General features: G+C 37.2%; 1 protein-coding gene and 1 long non-coding RNA gene across 7 annotated transcripts in view; one reads left to right on the top strand and one right to left on the bottom strand.

Moving 5' to 3' along the window:
• Nucleotides 1–23,939, top strand: part of LOC134225993 (slit homolog 1 protein) — a 334,401-nt gene that overhangs the window by 217,120 nt on the left and 93,342 nt on the right. The gene's annotated exons all lie outside the window — the stretch shown is intronic.
• LOC134226613 (uncharacterized) lies at nucleotides 19,326–20,125 on the bottom strand. The gene is made up of 3 exons (XR_009983516.1): nucleotides 19,848–20,125; nucleotides 19,711–19,783; nucleotides 19,326–19,625 (listed from the first exon to the last, which is right to left on the bottom strand). It is a non-coding gene; the product is annotated as an uncharacterized LOC134226613 (long non-coding RNA).

Below are 23,939 nucleotides of genomic sequence, written 5' to 3'. Positions count from 1 at the left end.
TGTTTAATATTGTCTGCAGATGCGTTTGTGAAAAAGTGTAAGATAAAGATAAAGCTATATAAAGGTTTTCGGTTACGACATAGTACACTGTTTGTCATAATGAAAAATGACACTGTTTGTCATAATGACAATATTTATAATATATATTCTACACTCAGAAATTAAATAAATCCATGAAGGGTTTGAAATTAACCTTTGCAGTTATTTTTTGCGTTTATACTTTACATAGTATAAAAATTATACTATCGAGTATTATGATTTATACTACATCGGAATAATGCAAACATATTTTCCTTTGCATACTGTCTTTCGTAAAATTTCAGCAAATCGCGTTCAAGTGCAATATTTGAATTTGCTTTGGTTTTCGTGTTAAATTCCGTAAGAAACCATATTATTTTGTACGTAAAGTACGCAACAATGTCTGTTTAAATAGTTTCCGGTGTAATTCCCACCGCAGATTTGTTTTCATGTTGGAAATACGGCACGTTCCATCTCGAATGTTTCGCGAAGTTCTGTTGTATAATCCTTGAATTCCTAAAGGCGCGAGCTAACCGGATCTCAAATTGGAACACGTTTACCGTACAATAAATAAAAAACCCAGATTAATCCACCTAGCGGTGATGGTGCCTTTCTCGACCTTCGTAAAATGTGTGTGCTTGAAAAAAGATGAGCTAGTGGCTAGGAGTAAAAAAGACAAATTTCTTTGTCCATTCTATGAAAATCAGATTATTTATGGCAAGATATTGTAGATCCAGTTGAAAACCGAAAATCATATTTTGTCCCATTTCCGGATGTCGCAACTGCATCGCGAGTGGTGCCCGACTATGGCACAGTTGCGCACTACTCGCGATGCAGTTGCAACATCCGGAAATGCGAGAAAATGCGATTTCGCGGGACCTCGGTTCGGTTTTCAGCTTGATCTACAATATGCTAATAGGAATTTCGACATTTTGTTTCCTTTTCCAATCTTTTTGACGTACATAATCCTGTTCCATTTCACCCAGTCATATATTTTAAGGATATCACTTTTAGATGTTAGTTGAACTGAAGCTCCGACTACACAAAAAGAAAACGAAAATGTCATTCCCATCACGCGAGCGGAGGGCAATATTTGTTATGATATAAATCTCATGACCGTCTTTCTGCCAAACTCCCGTATGAAGTGGGAGAGACAGAGACATCATCTCAGTTCGTCGAGCTGAATCGATTGGTATATAACACTATGGGTCTCCAGGCCTTCTGTAAAAGTTTGGTTTTTGGAGCGAACATACAGCCTTTTCGTATAAAAAGGCTAAAATGGTGTTTCGGCCATAACTTCCGATCCCATAGTCCGATCTAGCCAATTTTCAATAGGAAACAATGGGACAGGATTATGCGTCGAATGCAACTTGTTGCGTGTGAATCGATTAAGGTTAGGTGTCCGAAAAATAGGTGAAATTTTTGTGATTTTATGAAAAAGGTATTTTGGTCATAACTTCCGATCCCATAGTCCGACCTGTCCAATTTTCAATAGGAAACAATAGGAAAGGATTTTGCGTCGAATGCAATTTGTTGCGAGCAAATCGGTTGAGAACAAGTGCCTGAAAAATGAGTGACATTTCTTACGCAATATTTTCGTATGAATTTGTATTTTGGCCATAACTCTCGATCCCATAGTCCGATCTGGCCAATTTTAAATAGGACAGGATTCTGCGTCGAATGCAACTTGTTGCGAGCAAATCGGTTGAGGATAAGTGTCCGAAAATGAGTGACATTTTTTACGCGATTTTTTTGTATGAATTTGTATTTTGGCCATAACTTTCGATCCCATAGTCCGATCTGGCCAATTTCAAAAAGGAAACAATGGGACAGGATTCTGCGTCGAATGCAACTTGTTGCGAGCAAATCGGTTGAGGATAAGTGCCCGAAAAATGAGTGACATTTTTTAAGCGCTTTTTTCGTATGATTTTGTATTTTGACCTTAACTTTCGATCCCATAGTCCGATCTGGCCAATTTCAAATAAAAAAGAATGGGACAGGATTCTGCGTCGAATGCAACTTGTTGCGAGCAAATCGGTTGAAGATAAGTGCCCGAAAAATGAGTGACATTTTTTACGCGATCTTTTCAAATGAATTTGTATTTTGGCCATAACTTTCGATCCCATAGTTCGATCTGGCCAATTTCAAATAGGAAACAATGGGACAGGATTCTGCATCGAATGCAACTTGTTGCGAGCAAATCGGTTGAGGATAAGTGCCCGAAAAATGAGTGACATTTTGTTGAGTAGTTTTGCGCACACACACACATACACACACACACATACACACACACACACACACACACACACACACACAGACATCACCTCGATTCGTCGAACTGAGTCGATTGGTATATAACACTATGGGTCTCCGGGCCTTCTATAAAAAGTTTGTTTTTGGAGCGATCATATAGCCTTTACCGTATACTTAGTATACGAGAAAGGCAAAAACGGATGTGGATGGCAGTTTCGCATATTATCTTGATTGACACCATGACACGATCTGAACTGTAATGAATGGAGCGAATGAGTAGTACAAACGATCTCAGAACGAAACTGCAGCTGCAGGACGACGCCTACATCAGCCAAATTATTCCGAAAATGCTGATTATTCCCGTTGTTGACACGCACATGGGAACAAAAATATTGCTGTCCAATGAGCAGCTCGAAGTAGCTCGAAGTTGTTCCTGTCACGCTCATGCCCGTTTGTTGACAAAAAAGAACGAGCAGGACGGGAACAACTTCGAGCTACTTCGAGCTGCTCATTGGACAGCATTAATGATTCAACACCTGACAGCTACGGCGCTGGAACCATTTTCCTTGTAATTCCTTGCGGATCATCCGATCGTACAGAAGGCCCTCTTATTTTGGTAAGTTAGAATCAATTTTTGGAGGTTGTTCATATTCAAGTCAATTTTTTTTTCAGATCGTCGAACACAAAGTGAAAGATTCTAGCCTCAATAAAATGTCGTATAGTTCTATATAGGCCTGGTAAAAGCATGGAGAACATTGAAAACCAACCAAGCACCGGATCAAGATCAACACGCATCCTTTTCCAGTTCAACTATGGCCCGATTATGTACCTCAAGATGGTCTCCGAAGCGTTTTTGTGGTACAGCCGGCAGATCAGTTTAAATAGCAATAAATCAATAATAAAACATATTATTTTCATTTCATTTTGCTTTCCATTTTAATTATAATGATAGTAGATAAAAAAAAATAAACAAACATAACCTAAAATCCATAACCAAATCCAAAATAAACTAAACCATTATATTCCTTAGGGGCCATCCAGAAACCACGTGGTCATATTTTTGAAGATTTTCAACCCCCCCCTCCCCCCATGTGGTCTATCGTGGTCATTTGGCAGACCCCCCCCCCCTTTGACCACGTGGTTTTTTTTTCAAGCACAAAAATTAAAAAAAAACCTATGTAACTAAAACATATGGTTAATCCGATCAATTTTGAAGATGGACAATTTCAACTGATTCAAAATCAAACTACAACCCAGCATGGAAATTATAAATTTTCATTATTTCGAAGATTCTATTTTGCCTCTAATAAATAATCTAGAGCTGGCTCATCTCTCAAAATTTCTAATTCTTCATTGAAATTTTATTTTGATATTGACTCGTGGAATCCAATGATGCCATACTAAACATATTTTCTCGTTCACTCTGATGTCTTTCGAATAATTTCCCAAGGAACTTCTATTCCATATCTCGAATATGCTTCAGTCAATGGTGGACTCATAGAAGAATGAATGTATTATAGATCAATTATCATTTTGGAGTTCGGATCATTCGATTTATCCAATTAACCAAATTATGAATGATGTATGATATAATATCCCATTAGGTCCATTGGGTTGCTATGGCAATTGTTATTTGTACAAGCTATTACAGACTTTTTAGTTAAAAAAATTATGTTGAGCTTTTTAATGGAATGTCTTTACTTGTCATAAGACGAGTTTGTACCTTCCCATTTAATTCCACCACTTGATTGTACCTTGACAGATACGTATTTCGACCCCAACAGTAAGGTCGTCTTCAGTGTTTCGTACTTGACTCGACTTAGGTTATACAAAACTTTTAGGTTTTAAAAACGTCCTGGAAGTCGTAATGTTTGAACTACTTAATCATTCAAGTCCGTGAACCCAGTGCTTCTAAGGCCCTACAAAAAGGCATAGTCATTGTGCAGCTTGATGTTGACTCAAGATAATTTTGGGTACCTTGTCTCTTAGATCTCATGTTAATGGAAATTAGGATCATATGCTTATTTCATCGGATTGGGTACATACCGATGATGAGGACATTACAAATGTCATGATTGATCACCTGAGAAGTCGTGGGCTGAACTTGAGAGCAATCACTGGCTTAACGTTCAGGATGACCCATCTTATCTGAGTGTTCAGAATGATTCAAACATTTCAACTTCATTTGCATGCTCTTAGAATCGAAATCTTCCCAAAGTTTCGGATAACTGAGTTCTCAGGGTCAGTCAAATTTGAGCTCCCATTTTTTTCTGTAAAACCAATATCTAGATGAACAATTTTACTGAAGAAAATGGTGGTCTAGCTCTCTTTTGTGATTTAATAGCCAATCTAAAACGCTGGGCATATATGACCCATCCGTCCTGAAAGGGTTGAGATTTGTTTTGGAATTCAATTTCAATCGTTATTATAACACTATTTATTACCCTAGATTGTTTTAGGAATTGGAGTGTTTTTTTCTGGAACACTGCCACTTTTTTTCATATCGCCGGACTCTTCTTAGTTCTAAGACCCTTTTATGAATTTAAAAGCATTTTATTTAGAATTTCATGTTGATTTTTTAAATGCAAACTTCTCTATGTCATAACCTTTTTCATACGCACCACTAGAATTTTGTGCATTATTGATCGAAAAATTTAAAAATGCACCTAAATGTTCTAATTAGGTGCATTATTTAATTTTTCGATCGATTAGCCTAATTATTCAATATCATAAGAACTAGGCTTCTTAATCCTAAATAATTGCCTACATGTATTGCTTGGATGAATTTTAAATTCCAAGATCTTCCTAATTTTCAAGAATAATTATTCTGGAGTTGCAAGGGAAACCCTTCAGAATAGTTAGAAGAAATTCTTCGGAGTCTCCACGGAAAAATCTTCAGTATTTCAACGATTTTTTTTTCGAAGTTCTGTGGAAAAGTTCCTAAGAAAGGTTCGGTAGAAATTTTGAAGAACTAGAAGAATCCGTAGAAGGATCCTAAATGCATGAAAATTCCAATAAACATCAAATTCCGAAGAACTTCCGGCATAAATTAGAAAAAAAAATCCAGCTTACTTTTTTTACAGAATCTCTAAAGATTTTTTTCAAAATCCTGGGCAAATTTAATGAATCTTCAAAGGAAATTCTTCTAAATTTCCAATGGAAATTTTTTTCGTTTTTAAAAAAAAATCTTAGAAATTTTCAGCAGTTTTTTTAATTTCCAAAAGAAATTATTTGGAGTATCCCAAAATATTTCCGATGGAAGTTCCTAAGATTTTCCAGTAGAAAATCGAAAAAAAGTTCATCTAAAACATCAATAATGAATTTCCCGAGGATATTCCGATGTTTTTACAAGAGAAAATAACGAAAAAAATGCACTTTTGTAGTACTTGTGAAGGTTGTACTTTAGAAGCAATTCCAATAGGAATTCCTTAGAAAATTAAATCAAAATTTTAAAGATTTTCTGATGTGAAAATTCCTTAAAATTTTTAAATCATTTCTTGTGCTTCTTTGCATGGTAAAGATTTAAAGCAATGTTTAGTTGAACCTACAAAGAAATCAAAATGACTTTCCGAAGAAGAATGAATTTCCCATGAAATTTTGGAAGAATTTATGGTGCAAATTAAAAAAAACACGAACCTTGAGAATTCTAAAGATTTATTCTTTGAAAATCCAAAGTATTTTTTGAAGATAATCCATAGACTCTTCCGTGGAAATTCTAAATAATGCCTCGAATAAAAAAATATGTGGAAAATTAAAAAAAAAAATGTGATAAAACTCACAAAGAGCGTAAAAATTTCATTTCAAAATTCCAAATTTGAAAACAAAAATCCAAAACAAAAAATCAACGGTAATATCAAAGTGTTTCATGTGGCATTGGCTATTTAATTTCTCATGAAAATTCAGAAGATTTTTCTTGAAAATTTAGAAGTCTTCTTCTTCTTCTATGGCTCCATATTCCAACTGGAAGTTGGTCTGCTTTTCAACTTAGTTTATTCTATTAGCATTTCCTCAGTTATAAATTGAAAGTTTTAAATGCCAGCAATTGTACGATTATATATCTTGTGTAGCAAGTACGAAGGATACATTATACCTAGGGTGTCGACAATGTTTGAAACCCGAAAACATCCTAGACAGGAACGAGAATCGAACTCGTCATCTCCGGATTGGCAATCCTATGCCTTTGCTCGTAAGGCTAACTGGAGACTAAACATTTTGAAGTGCACTCCCTAAAATGCTCGAAAAACTTATTTTGGAAATGAAATAGAGTTTCTGGTGAAGATTCGGAAGAACTTGTCGAAGAAATTCATTAGAATGTGAAAAAAATATGAAAATATGAACATTTTTCCACCAAAATTATATGTATTTCCCACGAGACTGTTTTGAATTTTCAGACAGAATTCACATGGAATTTTTCGGCATTTAAACTGGCGATATTTTGTTTTTTTTTCATGACCAATTTGTAGGAAAATTTTCCAGAGAGAATTGTTCAAAAAACATTCTGATTGCTAGCACTTTATCAGGATTGTATGAAGTAAGGTCAAAGTTTTTACAGGAATTTTTTACTGGATTTTCGTGAATATCCACAAGACATTCTTTTGAAGATTTTCTTGAATTATTGTAAAAACATGAACAGTTTTCAAAATTGTAGCTGTAGTCCGCTGATGCAAAAGTGTCGGCGGCGTGATGCCAAAAACCATCTGCGGCGGAATTTTAAGAAAATATTTTTTTCATTTTTCTTTCCCAATTTTTTTTTGTGAAAATTGAGACTGAAACGCAACCTGCTTTTTCGTTTATTTTTTTTTATGGAAATAGGATCTAAAGCTGAGTTGGCCAAATAACTCAGATATGCATCGGCGTTGCGACCGACGCTGCGTTACCGGGTTTTCTCGATGCTTAATGCTAAATTCATTTTAACACTGAGTTGAAAAGACGCTACGTGGGCATCGGCCCTAAGATGCGCTTTGCGTTTAATGATTAAATCATTAAATTTTGATGATTTGTATTTTTTACACCGCTATTGTTATTTACCAAAAATTTTCGTGTTAAAAAAAACCACGTGGTTCGAGAGCAACACCCCCCCTCCCCCCATGTGGCTTATCGTGGTAATTTTCCAAACCCCCCCCTCCCCCCCTATATGACCACGTGGTTTCTGGACGGCCCCTTACTTATACTAAAGAAAGATTTTCTTTAAGTTCAAGCTCTATCTTGAATAAGGGCGAATGTCGATTCTCTTCATCGACTTCCTCTCTTTTAAATAAAAGTGACAAGCAGCTGATTTCTTTGAGGTTCATCACCTCAGAACGATAGAAAACAATGCGAACTTGCATTCTGAGGTGATAAAATGCAAAGAAATCCTCTGCTTGTCACTTTTATTTAAAGGAGGGGAAGTCGACGAAGAGAATTCTCTCTTGCGACATTCGCCCTTTTACCAGATAGAGCTTGAGTTATACTATCCCGGTATTGTTGGATCGAATACGATCTCGGGGTCAACCAGGCGAATAGTCATTTAGCATGACTTTTAAACTATATAGTATAAATGTATTTATGAGTGTATAACAGCCCGCTCAGCCCGTTGCTGGGCGGCATGGAGTGCGATTCTCTCGTTTAATAAACAATGTGCACTCGCTTGACTGTGGATATACAACAGTAAAGCACATGTGGAGATTAGACAAATAAAGCATCCGAAAGATATTAAATTTGCAAAAAAGAGAGCTAACCGCGGTGGAGGTTGGTACTCGGATTCTGATGGCTTTTGCGCAAACGTGACCTTTAAGTGGTCTTGTTGTGTAGGGGTTATCACGCCTATCTAGAGAGTAGGAGGTTGACGGTTCGAGTCCCTCCAAGACACGTGGATTCTTTTTCGCAAATTTCATATCAATTTGTCCATTTCGAACCATATGCTATGCATATGCACAGCCAAGATATTTAACAAAAAACCCAAATTTATCCACCAGTGGTGGTTATGCCTTTCTCGATTCAATGTGTTGAATTCGAATTAGAATGGTAAATGCAACGTAAATTGCCTACATTTTGGTGGTTAAAAGCTTTGATGCAATTATATCACGCTACTTAAGAATTACTCAACTATGAGAGTAATGGATTGTGTCACGGCTAAATTGATTAATGACTTAAAGTGTGCATGTAAACAGCGTATTTGTTAAAAGAAAAATAGAAATATTATTCAAACCGAATCAGTTATTAACAAACAAAAATAATAGTGTCCAACTAGGAAAGTTTCTCCGTCGAATGAAGCTAGTTGCACTCGAATCGGTCAAGTCCTTCTATATGAAACGTGTTTAACATTAAAAAATTCCCGGGGCTACACACATCCACACACACACACAGACGGACATTTACTCAGTTTTTCGAGCTGAGTCGATTGGTATATAACACTATGGGTCTCCGAGCCTTCTATCAAAATTCGGCTTTTGGAGTGAAATTATAGCCTTCTGGTACAACTTTGTTGTACGAGAAAGGCAAAAATGGTTTTCGTACGGCCGAGTTTCCGAATAATATGCAATTAATTATAATCAAGTGTCGGTCTTCCACCGTCATTAGTCGTCTGAGTACACGCGACCGCTTACGTAAGGCAATCAAACTCATCAAATGCTTTGGCCAAGCAAGCCTATGGCACAGCAGAGTGCGATTGATTCGCATTCTATAACAGCCCGCCCAGCCCGTTGCTGGGCGGCATGGAGTGCGATCCTCTCGTTTAATAAACAATGTGCACTCGCTTGACTGTGGATATACAACAGTAAAGCACATGTGGAGATTAGACAAATAAAGCATCCGAAAGATATTCAAATTGCAAAAAAGAGAACTAACCGCGGTGGAGGTTGGCACTCGGATTCTGATGGCTTTTCCGCAAACGTGACCTTTAAGTGGTCTTGTTGTGTAGGGGTTATCACGCCTATCTAGAGAGTAGGAGGTTGAAGGTTCGAGTCCCTCCAAGACACGTGGATTCTTTTTCGCAAATTTCATATCAATTTGGCCATTTCGAAACATATGCTGTGCATATGCACAGCCAAGATATTTAACAAAACCCGACTTAATCCACCTACAGTGAACGCAACCCTTCTTACACTTTTGAATGGTTGTGTGTGCCCAGTGCATATTACAATTTCTATGCATATGACCTTCAATTGTATATAAAATAACTGATATTATCATGCTTTTATCGATTTCAAAATAAAAAAAATAAAAAAAGGGATATTTCTGTAAATTTAACAATTTAAAAAAAATACAAAAAGACTGCAGATTTGATTTGCCGCTTTAAATGGCAATATTACAGCTTCTGTTTAAGCAATAAGAGTTCAAATCGGGTCATAGACGGCTGAGATATTGGTGTGACAATTTTTCATTAGTAGTCTGAAAATATGTCTCATATTCGTATTTCACAGATATCTCTGAAACCGAATTTCCGATTGCAGAAAAAAAAATAATGGGTCCAATGACAAAAACATAGCTTTCGTTTAAAGATAAAATCGCACAAATCAGTCCAAGGACGACTGAGATCTTGATGGAACATATTTTACCAATGTGTGAAGTTGATACGTCTAATGCTTTATGTTCGTATTTCAGAGATATCTCCGAAACCCAATGTCTAATTGCAAAAACAAAATACAATGGGTTCAATGGCAAAGTCATAGCTTTCGTTTAAAGATAAAATCATGCAAATTGGTTTACAGACGGCTGAGATATTCATGTGACAGTATTTTGTTAGTTTTCTGAAAATACACTTCATGTTCGTATTTCTCACATATCTCTGGAACCAAATGTCCGATTGCAAAAAAAATTGAACTTGTACAATGACAAAGTCATAGCTTTCGTTTAGTGTTAAAATCGTGCAAATCGGTCCACGGACGGCTGAGATCTTGATGTGAGATTTTTGTAACGCACACACATACGCACACACGCACACACGCACACACACACACACATACATACATGTGCTCAGTTCGTCGAGCTGAGTTGATTGGTATATACGACTTGGGTCTCCAAGCCTCAGATAAAAAGTCGGTTTTTCAAGCGATCTTTATACCCTTCTTAGGATGTAAGAAGGGTAAAAAATGGTTTTCGTACGGCCGAGTTGCCGAATAATATGCAATTAATTGACAAATATTTGTTAAGTCAGCCTGATATCCATGTCGATTTCTAATCGGTTTGATAGATGTCCGGATCAACTTGACAAATATTTGTCATTATAACAAACAGTGGACTGCGGGCTTAAGAATCGCAGAATCGACAAATTTGTCACTTTAATAGCACGCATGGGCGTAGCCAGAATTTCGAGTAGGGGGGGGGGGCATCTTTTTTAGGTCTTCTGAATCGTAGTTTTACAGTACACAGGATTTTGTTTTTACGCGAGTTTTTTTCGCTCGTATTTTTGATCGTGTGACTTCAATTTACCACCAAACTCTTCGCAACATGTTTCAAAAAATCCAGAATAAATCGAAGAAAAATCACATGATAATTAATATGCGTTAAACATTTAAAATGAGTGGAAAATTGAGAAAATGAAAATCGCGTAAAAATAAAATCCAGTGTAGTTTCATAAAAACACATGAATATTAGTGCTTGGCACTATTTCCTTCAAAGTTCCAAAAACTTTGAAACCAAATCCACAACCAACAGTAAAGGCTGGATTACAATCGTGCGTTGCACGTCACACTGGGCGTTGAAGTCAGCGTTTTGTACTAAAACACAACGCAAATAAACATGACACATTCACGCTCACAATGCAACGTTCGCGTTGTGCGTTTATTTAACAAAAATAATGGATTTATAAATGCCTGATATATTGCTTATCAGATATTTTTAAACAAAGTGAGAAAATTATTAACGAACTTAATATTTAGAAAGAATATAAAATCGGCTATAAGAATTATTATAAAAAATCCTGCAGTCTTTCATAAGATTTAGAAAACTATCACTCAGGCAAATTAGCTATCGAATATCATAATTCTGCCTTTTGGAAATATGCCACAAGTTTTGGATTTGAAATTTAAAAGGACTCATTATGAAATCAATTTCCATGGTCAATACAAAGCATAACATGTTCTTAAGGCACATTTATGAAATTACAATGATGCATTATGAACGCTGTACGCTTGACATGAATTAAACCATAACTCCACCGTATGAATTACAGAAGTAGCATTTGGAGGCCATAACCACGCCTTATGACATTCCTAATATTTAACAAGCATCTTATTTAATTCATAATGCAGATTTATGAATTTATTTATGCATTTCCCTATATATTGATCGATTCATAATGCTGAAATATGAATTCCTAAATCAAGCATATTGAAATTTTTCTATAATTATGACCATGACATGTTTTGTTCATTCATGCTTATGCATACACTCAGGCAAATGAACATACGAAATACATAAGGCAAAAATTATGAATATACAAGATTGTTGAAAATTGTCGAAACATAAGTCTCTTATGCTTTTCATCTTGAGCTCTTTAAATTTCATTATGGGATGTATGTTGTTTATTCGTTACATGTAGTGAATATCATAAGACACCTTTTAGTATTTTGTTCAAAGCTGGTTTGAAGGAAATCATAAGGCATTCTATGAAAGGCATGATGCTCATTTCAATTATACCCAATCGGAAGAAAGGAGCTTCTGTCAAGAGAATCATGTTCTCACATTTTGCAAAGTTTTCAAGCTGTGCGGTTGTATTGACTATCTAGAGGGTCTTGAAAAAAGATTAAGTGTTTTCAAGTGTCAACGGTGAGTAATATAAGTTCAACGGTAAAATAATAATTGTATCATGTGCAAAGGAACAATTTTCGACGAATTCATAAATCTGCATTATGAATTAATTAAGATGCTTCCTTGAAATTACGAAATTCATAAGGCGTGGTTATGGCCTCCAAATGCTACTTTCGTAATTCATAAGACGATCCCCACCAGTGCGTAAATAAAGCCAAAATAGCAACCTCTATCATGACGCGAACTCGCACCGGTCGTTGGTAAACGGGTTTGGGAAATGTAAACGCAACCTTCGGTGAATAGCGAGTTGGCAAATTTGGCGACCCGCTCCAACCGTTGCCAAACCACACACACGGAAATATAGAGTAACGCATAAATAAAAAATGTGCCGTCTTCTGAAAAATGGTTCGGTTATTCATCATCAAAACCATTGTGATGGAGGTCAGTTTAGTTTGGATTTCAACTGATTGGTGGCGCTAGTGCATATGAAATAACCTGATAGGTTAGATATCTCGAAATCTGGAATTTTTAGAATATTGGCGTCTTCTACAAAGTTGTTCGGGCGGTCAAAACCAGGGGGGGAGTAAGCCTGTCATCCACGAACAAATCTAGCCTACCTAAGATATATTATCCGGGCCTCGCCGCTTGGGAAAGGCGGGCCACCCTGGGCCACCCCGCTTGGCAAGTGTAACATTTTTCGAACTGGATTCTTGTAGGATATTGGTTAACCTACACTACTGCTGACTAACGAAAAAATTGTGGGATTGTTTATTTACATTTGCTTCATACTACATGCAGAGGAGGCGCGATGCACCGCATATTACCCCCCTGGTCAAAACTATCATGACGAAAACAAGTTTATTTTGAAATACAACCACATGGCGGCGCTAGTGAATTGGAAATAACCTAAAAGCTGCGATCATTTTCTTCAAGTCGAGTCAAGTACGAGACACTGAAGACGGCCTTACTGTTGAGGTCGAAATACGTATCTGTCAAGATACAATTAAGTGGTGGAATTCAATGGGATTGTTTAAACTCGTCTTATGACAGGTGAAAACATTCCACTAAAAAGCTCAAAATAATTTTCTTATCAATAACCTAAAAGGTTAGATATTTCGATAGTTGAAATCTTAAGAATATTGCCGTCTTCTACAAAGTTGTTCGGATGATTAAAACCATCATGACGAAAGCAAGTTTAGTTAATAATACAACCGCTTGGCGGCGCTAGTGTATTGGAAATAACCTGATAGGTCAGGTATCTCAAAATATGTAATTTTTAGCCGCCTTCTACAAAGTTGTTCGGGTGGTCAAAACCATTATGACCTATGCAGGTTTAGATTAAGATATAAACGCTTGGTGGCGCTAGTATATAAGAAATTACCTCGGAAATTACCTGCTAGGTTAGATATTTCGAAAACTGAATTTTTTAGAATATTGCCGTATTCCACAAAGTTGTTCGGGTGGTGAAAACCGTCATGATGCAAGCAAGTATAGTTTTAAACACAATCGCTTAGCGGCGCTAGTGTATAAGAAATAAACTGATAGGTTAAATATCTCAAAATCTGGAATTTTTAGAATATTGCCGTATTGTACAAAGTTACTTGCCATAAGACGAGTTCGTACAATTCCATTTAATTCCACCACTTGGTTGTACCTTTGACAGATACTTATTTCGACTTCTACAGTAAGGCCATTCTCAGTGTCTCGTACTTGACTCGATTCAACTCAACTCGAGCGCCAACGAGTATTGCGGTTTCAAACTAAACTTCTGGTTTTGACTACCCTTTTAAATCTTATATAACATAACCAACCTAACAGATAATTCGGATAACTTTGTAGAAGATGGCCACTTTCTAACTCTAACGGATTTAGAAATATTGAACCTAACAGGTTATTTCTCATACACTAGCGCCACTATGCGTATGAATTCCAAACTAAACTAGTCTCCATCATAAATGTTATGGCTACCCGAACAACTTTGTAGAAGACAAAATCTTGCTAAGTCTTATAGATCTCGAGATATCCACCTCACTAAATTATTGCATATAAGCTAGCACCACCTAGCAGATGTGTGTCTAGCTAATCTGATAATCACAAAATGCATTACGCACATACTTATATTACAAAAGTTGGAGCGCGTTCTGAAATATTTGAAAATAAATAATATTTTTTTCCTGATTTTATTTATTTCCGTGTTTGCCTCAATAGCAACCGGATATTCACCACCGGTGCGAAGCATGATTGCACTTCAACAACCTTGATAGAAACAACCGGTGCGAGAACAAGTGCATAAATAAAATATGAACGCATTTCGTTCCTATACTAGACACTCATTTGGATACACATCGGTGGGGATCGTCTAAGGCAGGGTTATGGATTTATTCGTGTCTAGCGTACAGGTTCATAATGCTTCATTGTGATTTCATTAATGTCCCTTAAGAAAATGTTATGTTTTGTATTTTGTATTTGAATTAATTTTTCGGTTGTATCGAGGACATCCAGGAAGTATAAATAAATAAGTGGTGTCGAACCCATTCTAGTAAAATGTCTTCGAATCTAGAAAAAAAAACTCACCTCATACGAATAAAAAAAGGTTCATTTGAAATTGTTAGCACAATAATTAATTTGCTGTTAAACACTTATTATTCCCCGCTGGCACTTGAAAACACTGAATATTTTTCTACACTCCCTCGATGAAAAATTCAACCGCACGACTTGAAAACTTTTACAATGTGTGAGAATACAGAGAACAGACATACAAGTCCGTTCTCAATCGTGTGTAATGCAACGTACACACCAGTCAAGCAGTTTGACGAACATTGACTCCGCCCCAAGAAAACGCTTCGGTTGCTGCTTTGTTTGAACGTGTGTGAAGTTGTTCGAACAACCATTTGACAGTTGGCGGCTCGGTTGGAAAAAATTAAAACGGTTTGATTTTGGTTTGAGTTGTCGGGGGAGGAGTCAAGGTTCACCGAACATGTTTGAGCATTTGTAGTGAAGTTGCACAAACCCTCATATTTTTTTTGATGGTTGGTTCTCAAGTTGGCGCTTCTGTCGTTCGTGTGTGATATTGTTGGTCGAATAAATTGATTGTTCGTGTCGCTGTTGGTAAAACTTGATGGATGTTTGAATAAACGAGAGGTGGAGTCAATGTTGGTCAAACTGCTTGACCGTGTGTACGTTCCATAAGAAATTTAACGAACGTTTTGAAACGCAACACAAGTGGCAATCTCGTGGAGGCGCTGGCATCGCGTAATTTCTCTCACCAAGAAGCTGTCAAAATTTAAGGCACCACCACCCACCACCCACCATAGATATAAATAACAGATCCTCCTCCTCACTCTGGCTTTAATTCCATATGTGATGTTTCTTTCTCACACACACGCATGATGCAACGTACACACCAGTCAAGCAGTTTGACGAACATTGACTCCACCCCCAAGAAAACGCTTCGGTTGCTGCTTTGTTGGAACGTGTGTGAAGTTGTTCGAACAACCATTTGACAGTTGGCAGCTCGGTTGGAAAAAATTAAAACGGTTTGATTTTGGTTTGAGTTGTCGGGGGTGGAGTCAAGGTTCGCCGAACATATTTGAGCATTTGTATTGAAGTTGCACAAACCCGCATATATTTTTTGATGGTTGGTGCTCAAGTTAGCGCTTCGGTCGTTCGTGTGTGATATTGTTGGTCGAATAAATTGATTGTTCGTGTCGCTGTTGGTAAAACTTGATGGATGTTTGAATAAACGAGAGGTGGAGTCAATGTTGGTCAAACTGCTTGACCGTGTGTACGTTCCATAACGCAATCGATTTCTGAGACCATGAACCGCATGGTTTGTTTTGTGATGAGGAAAGATCCATTAATTACGTAACGCCAAAACGATCATGTATGACATATCTTCCCTCCAATTTTCTGTGCAGCGATTGCTTCCGCGATAGAGCATTTGCACATTTTATTCACTCATACATCTATATTACTGTCAAAATGTGCATTTGACAATTAAATTTTCAGCTAAAAGCTCTATTTTTTGACACCGGTGCACTCACACAATCAATCGACATCAGTTGTCAAAAAATCAGGAGTACCAACTTAACCACTCTCTCCTTGTCGCCGAGTCTGGCGCTGAGTGCTTGGCGCGAAAACCTAAAGGTGGGAATACAATTTTGGGGCTTATGCGCAATATTGTGGATTTATTTGACCAATGGATTCGAAGGTCGGTTCACTTGCCTATTTCAAACGTTCCCTTTTGTAGCAAGGTTTTCCAAACTCAATAAATGTTTGGTAGATTACCTTGTTTTTTGCTCCTTGTCTATCAAAATAGATGTTAAAACATTGGAAAAAGAAAGAGAATTCCGAGGGAAACAGCAAAAATCACGTGGCAGACATGTCAGTTTTTGACAGATTTTACTATGAAAACCGGTGTGAAGGTGAAAACGGCGATTCCAACGACCATTCAAGGAGCGACTATTTCAAATGGTCGGGTCCAATAGGGAAATCCACGTACAATAGAAAATGAGAATTAGAATTTCTCTAGAAAGTTATAGAAATTTTTTTGTCAAACAATTTTTAGTTTGTGGGGCTAGAAATTCAACAATCTTAAGCATTAACTGCTTATTCAAAAACAATATAAAAATCGAGACATCATGTCTATTTTGTGTGCTTTTAAAATTCTAACCCCGTAAACCAAGATTTTTCTGAGAAATGTCCTTAATTTTTGTTTTATTACATAAATATACTTCATTTCCTATACCACACCGTGTGAAATTTCAATGATTCTACTTTTTCTCTCGATGACAGCTGGTGGTTTTCTCCTCCCCTAGTGAGATTCTCACGTCCGAATGTGTGAGTGGCGATAAAAGGAAAACAAACACTCCTAGATAGTGCAACTCAGCAAAGATTGGGTAAAAATGAGTATATTTCCATATATTTTTTGACTCTTTTGAAATCATTGTGATGACCCGATCATTTTTGAGGTTATGAGCAGAAGGAAAACAAACATGTTTTTACCTGTTTTTACCAGGCTATAGACATCCCTATCTAACTCATTAGCCTAAAAATAGCCACCATGTCCCGGGCACAGTGTGCAGATAGACCGCTGTCAGTTGCATGAGATGTCAACAATCGTCAACAACACCAATGATTGTAGCTTGATAATTGAAAATATCCACAACAATAAAAGAGCAGGATTTATTTTTAAATTCTGCTCAAGCTTTTCACGGTGAAATAAAAGACAAATTGTTGTTCTCCATGTAAGTAAAATCAAAATTGATCATGTAGATAAGTTTTGAATCAATTAAACTCATTAGTCATATTTAGTTAATATTCCCGATTAAAGTTGAATATTTAAGAATGCTGAATTTGGATGTTTTTATGATGTTAAGCTGTTTTAGATTTGACGTACGTTACTCGGCGTTGGTGTTGGTGTTGGCTACGCTAAACATGAGCTCTTAGCATAGGGCTGGTTTTTACACCTGACGAATTGCACATTAGTGTGCGAGCGCTAAACGTCACTCATCTCTATTTACCACAGTCATTGTCACAGCCAGCCCAGCCAGCAGCGAAGCACTATAAGAATGAAAAGGCCATAATTTATGTTCAAGTATATTCATGGTTCTTCAAATTTTTATGTCCCGTTTAGTTATTCAATGCAGGTTATGTATAGGAATGTAACTAGAATTCCCGGCAGTAAATAATTGTTTTGGAACACTATATCTTTTCGACAGTAGTTAACAATTTTAACTAATCGCAATCTGAAAATACTATTATATGCATATATTTAACCAATATGAGAAGTGGCATTAGTAGCAGAAACTTTACTTGGCAATCCCGCATAATTACAAACTGTAAATGGATATTTTCCCGTTCGTTCGGCCACAGTATTCTTTACTGTTGACAACTGTAAATAAACAATCTCATGTAAAGTTTCAACAGTTTGTGGTACGGTTATTTGACAAATAACAGTATGTTGAATGGGTTGTTAGGTTATGTCACCATAAAAAATCGGCTGTTTTCGCGTGCAAAATTTTCGCTCGACAGTATGATAAAATGTTGACATATAATGCAGGAAATATAAAACTTTTTAGGAACAGCATGTTGTATATTGACACTTAGTGATGATGTCAGGTAGTTATGGTTGAATCGACCGAAAAATATTTGATAACCGCAACGTAAACTGTGAAGTTATTTCTTACATCGTAATATGTAATGATTCTGACCATATAACATGTTGTTTTTTATTATGCGGGATTGAATCAGGTTGTTTGAAGGTACGAAAATGCGTTTTGCAGAATTTGATTTTTTACCTTGGTGGTTCCATAGTGCATGAAAAATAAACATCAACAGTTATCACATGCTGGAAGAGGCGGAAAGCTTGGTATCATTTTGGCGCGCAATGTTTGTTTGATGAAAAATGACAGTTAGTACGCATGACGGCATGAATGACACCTAGCGCCACCAAACGACATATAGACGAATCCAAGTAAAAATAAGAAGAAGACACACGACGGTGTTAACTTTGACAGATCCTACAGCACAGCATAGGAAGATCATTTTAAAATGCTTATAATAAATTCTAGACAAATTGTAATTAAAATCTGATTAATGTAGGGTTCGGAAAAAGTTCTGAATTACATATTCGGAAGCTTATCTCAATTTTTTGAATATTTTCCAAAAATGTATCTATCATACAGTTCAGAACTTTTTCCGTATCATGCTTCAATCAGATTTTAATTACATTTTGTCTAGAATTTATTATAAGCATTTTAAAATGATCTTCCTATGCTGTGCTGTAGGATCTGTCAAAGTTAACACCGTCGTGTGTCTTCTTCTTATTTTTACTTGGATTCGTCTATTGCCACAGTCAGTATTTAACGTATTTTGATTTACACAGCTTTTTGAGTAATATTTGTTCTAGCCTGGATGTCTGTTATCTGTGGTGAGAAGATGATTCTCTCGATTTAAGCTCTTTCCTTCCAATTAGGTTAACTTAAAACGGGCATTATGTATTTCATAAAATATCTTATGATTTCACGCTTAACTTTTCAAAAGGACCTAAGTAACATTTTTTTCATGAATTAATTTGAATAGCGCAATCAACAGAAAAACATGAAGGTTTTGATTGCAGTACTCAAATTAATTCATGAAAAAATGTTACTTAGGACCTTGTCATCCACCCCTCGGACCCCAGTCCAAGGGGGCGCATGTGACACGGAGACAAAATATAGTAAATCAAAAGAGGCACACAGGACATGATCTCCCAATCCCTAACTTGAGCTGTGGCAACTATATGGTTCGATTACAAGCAGAACCACCCACTAGAATTAACGAGCCATCCCAAACCAAAAAGGAAATTTCAGCCTCACATAAAAAAAAATGGAGTGATAAGATAGTGTACTTACATATATTTTTACCCTACTTAGCCTAAGGTTCTGTTGGTGTGGCGATAGTGTGGCTGTGTATCCCTCGGCGTCTGCAATAATGATACACTGTCCGGACAGATTGGGGTAATAGACCACCAGCGCCATGCTGGCCACCCCGCTGCTTTGCACGCCATTAGCAATCACATCACCACATCACCCACCAGCCAGGAGGATGCACCACCGCGAATCATGCTGGTTCAAAGAAAAGGCCTTAAGCCAATGAACGATCAGTATGCTGTCTGTCACTGCACGTTGGGAACATGTCTCAGATAACCATTCGTTTTAAAAATCTTACCGATCTCAAAGTACTATGTTTACTCCTGCCTACTCATCGTTCTCATAATTTCATCCATCACGTATTCTCGGCACTATGGAGTAGAAACAGTTGGTAAATTAGCACGTCCTCGTTTCCACACCGTACAACTTATTTACCACAGGCAGAGCACCACTTGTCCTAATGATTGGTTTCACTTTTCCTCTGCACTGTTTACCGCGAACTCGAAATCTTTTCTACGAGCTACAACCTTTCAAAGGCAAACGATTGGATGGAAGTTAAACCGAGAACTGAATTCTGTTTGCAATCATCTCTTATTTTATCGGTCGGGGACCTACGTGACGAACGTGGATGAGTGCTGTATTTTCTACCCATTTTAACGGGAGCATCGTGGTGGATAGTTGTGATCATCGAGAGTGAGTGGATCGTGCTAGAAAAAACGTACTTCGGGCTTCCTTTGGAAATATCCCTTATCTCGTATGGCGGTGAGTGGAGTGGTCAACTACTAGTGCATGATATCAGGCCGAGTTTAGATTGGCCTGAGAAAGCAGCTTGCGCCCAGCGAGGCATTCAATGAGGCATGCGGCGCAGTTGATCGACGGTCAACAACGATCAACAAGATGACGAACGTTGTTCTGTTGTTATGTTTGATGTAGTGTAGTGGTCTGACAATAGTACTGCATTTGACTCAGACTTCTTTGTCGGTTGGCGAGGCTGTGAGCGTAATCAGATACTCGATCCGCGAAGGCAATGGTGCCTACAGCCACCAAGCAAAGAGGGTAGGTTACAATACCCCCGCACCAGACAGTAATATGAGGATAGCATCTACGATGATAATCCTAATGTTACTGTTATCCAACTTACCATAGTCAAATCCACTCACACTAGATCCAATTGCCGTCCAGATAAACAAATGTTCAGTTTTGTCAAGTATTATTCATTATACATTTCAGAGATCATTCTTGTCGGTTCAGATTTTTGGTTCTTATACATAGGCTGATATTTTGTTATGATCATCACTTTGACGACGGTTAGGACGTATTTGGTGTTATCGGATGTGCACAATATTGATGTTTAATTTTATTCTCTGTTGAGTAAATTGACTGGCATAATTTCAACAAATGAAGCAAATGCACCGAGAGGATACCAAAGATTCCCAACGGCTCGTTTACTCAAAATTGACTTATTTTTGCAGTGAATCCTGTCGCCATGATAAGACAGATGGTCTTTTTCGTGGCCAATATGATAATATTTTTACTTGCTTACTTTTAACATTACCATGTCAGGAGATACCACGAATACTCCTAACTACCAGACAAGGTTCAATTTTATTCTTCTCTTTTCAACTTCATGTGTTTAAAGTGAATCAGGTTCTTCTATATTTGTTTGTTCTATCGCGTCAGGAGATATCTAGAACGAATCTCATGACTAAGAAAGCAGGATTTTTTTTATCCTCCTCCACTGAAAGAATACTTAAGGTCTCTTTTAGTTAAGTGCGATCAGAAAACTTCTTAGTTTGTTGATTCCATAATTAGGTTTGATCTGTTTTAGAATTAGAATCCGGCCCTGTTATGAGACAACTTAGGGTATTTCATAACCATAAAAGGTAACACTCTGATTTGTCATTATTGCGTTTTATTACCATGCCAGGAGAATACTGTGATCGCTCCTGACTAGTGAAGCACGGATCTATAGATTTTTCCTTTTTTTTAAATTGCATGGAAATAATTTAGGTGAATGTTTTTTTCTAATCTGTAACTGATTCAAGGGCATTTTGTTTCGTATCGCGTCACGAGACTTTTAGGACCGTCTCATAACTGAGTAAGTAAGATTTCAACTAGTTGCCCATTAATCTTACTCCAACAAGAGAATACGGATCGTTTCTTCTGGTTGATGCGAATATCATTTTAGCAATATGACACTTTGTTTTATTCTTCATTCTTTACAAATATGCTAACTGATATACTATATTCTTCTCATACATTCCTCAAACAACATTTAAATACTCATAATCATACCTCTACTAACACTCATTTCACTATTTCATTCAACTCACACAATCCAGTTTACACATAAATTCAATCTTTACTCGTACGCCTCACACAACACAATCGAGTTTCAGTAATTCACTATTCGCTCTTCACATTCACAAAACACTCAACAGGAATTCATATTCATTCACACGTTAGATGGCCATCTTTATCCTAACATTCATATCTCATATTCTCAATAGACACTATATTTACTCATCACAAACTTTTCACATATTCATACACTTTTCAACTCACATTTTTACTACAACTATAACTTAACATGACACACTTACGATCCTTCATTTAAACTTTCACCATTCAATTCATATTACACACATTTTACACTATTGTCCCACTCATTCAGGAATTATATCTTGAGCTGCAAAGACACCTAGATTTCGACCATTTTCATCCTCTAATTCATACGAGGTTGCCCCTCTTCTAGCAATTATTTTACACGGGGTATACACTGGACCTAATTTTGCAGCATAATGTTCGGCTGCATTCGACAACTTGAAATGCTTTTTATACACTTTCTGTCCTATAGTAAATACTGGTGGTAATCCTTTGTGTCGACTGTCGTAATTTTTCTTATATTTCTCGAACTGTCTCTTCTTGTTTGTAACGACTTCCTGATACACGGGCCCAATCACCATTTCTCTTCTTTGGGTGAATTGGTCCATTGATGGATCAGAAGTTTGCCTATCTTGTAGATGGTCCCTTCCATCAATGACTGATTCATACCCATGAACAAGAAAGTAGGGAGTGAATCCCGTGGAACAATGTTTCGTATTGTTGATTGCAAATTCAATCTGAGGAAGTTGTGTATCCCAAAGACGGTGATCAGATTGACAGTACGTCCGGATACATGCCAAAATAACTCTATTCACCCTCTCTACTGGATTATTCTGACAGTGACGTCGGGCGTTTTTAAAATGATGGACATTGTATTTATTTAATAATTCCTGAAACTTGTTTCCTAGGAAGGTAACAGCGTTATCTGAAATTGAAGTTTGAGGGACTCCTAACTTGAAAAACCATTCCGTTTCAATTAATTTTGCTAAACTGTCCACATTTATCTTCTTCACCGGAAACAAACGAACATATTTGGTAAAAATGTCCAAGCATACCAGCAAATCGGTGTTACCCAATTTGCTACGAACAAATCCACTCAAATAGTCAAGCGCAACCATTTGGAACGGGCGTGTAGCGTTTTTCTGCTCACCCAAAGGAGGGATAGTTGGAACGGTAGGATATTTCGACTGTTTGCATTGGCTACATTTAGAAAGAACTTTCTTAACGTCTATTTTCATTTTTGGCCAGTAGAATTTTTGTTTTAGTCGTTCCACTGTCTTTTCAAGACCTAAATGCATTATTGCTGCATGCTCCCGTTCAACTAGCTCAATTACTTTATCTGGTGGGACGACTAACTTCCATTCTAATCTACCCGGCTCCTGCAGAGAGCGGCATGTGATGAATTTATAAAGATCATTATTTTCGATTTTAAAATTGGGATAGTTTTCTGGAGTTTCGGAGACATTGCTCTTCAAATCTAAGTACCACTTTGAAGTAGAATTGTCGAATATAGCACAAACAGCACGACTGAGAGTGTCACAAACCACATTATCTCGACCTTTCCTGTGTTTGATGGTCATGTCGAACTCCTGTAGTTTGACTGACCATCGAGATAGACGTGAGCTTGGACGCTATTTGGATTGACAAATGAACGTCAATGCTGAACAATCAGTCACCAACGTAAAGTGCGATCCTTCAATGTAAGAACGAAAATGTTCAATAGATTCCAATGCCGCCAAACCCTCTTTATCCGTTGGACCATATTTCCTTTCACAGGTTGTTAATTTTCTTGAAAAATATGCAATAATATGCTCTTTCCCTTCCAATTCTTGAGTGAGAATCCCTGCAATGGCTAGATCACTAGCATCTGTTTGGACAGTGAATTCTTTTGACCAGTTAGGGTTTGAAAGCACTGGCTCAGACATCAAGCATTCTTTCAACTGTCTGAAAGCAATTTCCGCTTTTTCTGTCCACCTTATCTTCTTGGGTTTGCCTTTCAGCAAATCAGAGATAGGTGCAGAAATACCACTGAAATTTGGGATAAAATTGCGGTAGTATCCCGCCATCCCCAGGAATCTGCGAATCTCCTTTGGAGTTTGCGGACGAGCAAACTTGGAGATCGCAGAGACTCTTTCAGGGTTG

Source organism: Armigeres subalbatus, chromosome 3 (assembly GCF_024139115.2).
Source record: "Armigeres subalbatus isolate Guangzhou_Male chromosome 3, GZ_Asu_2, whole genome shotgun sequence".
Lineage (NCBI taxonomy): Eukaryota > Metazoa > Arthropoda > Insecta > Diptera > Culicidae > Armigeres > Armigeres subalbatus.
This window is presented reverse-complemented; position numbering and strand designations above follow the sequence as displayed.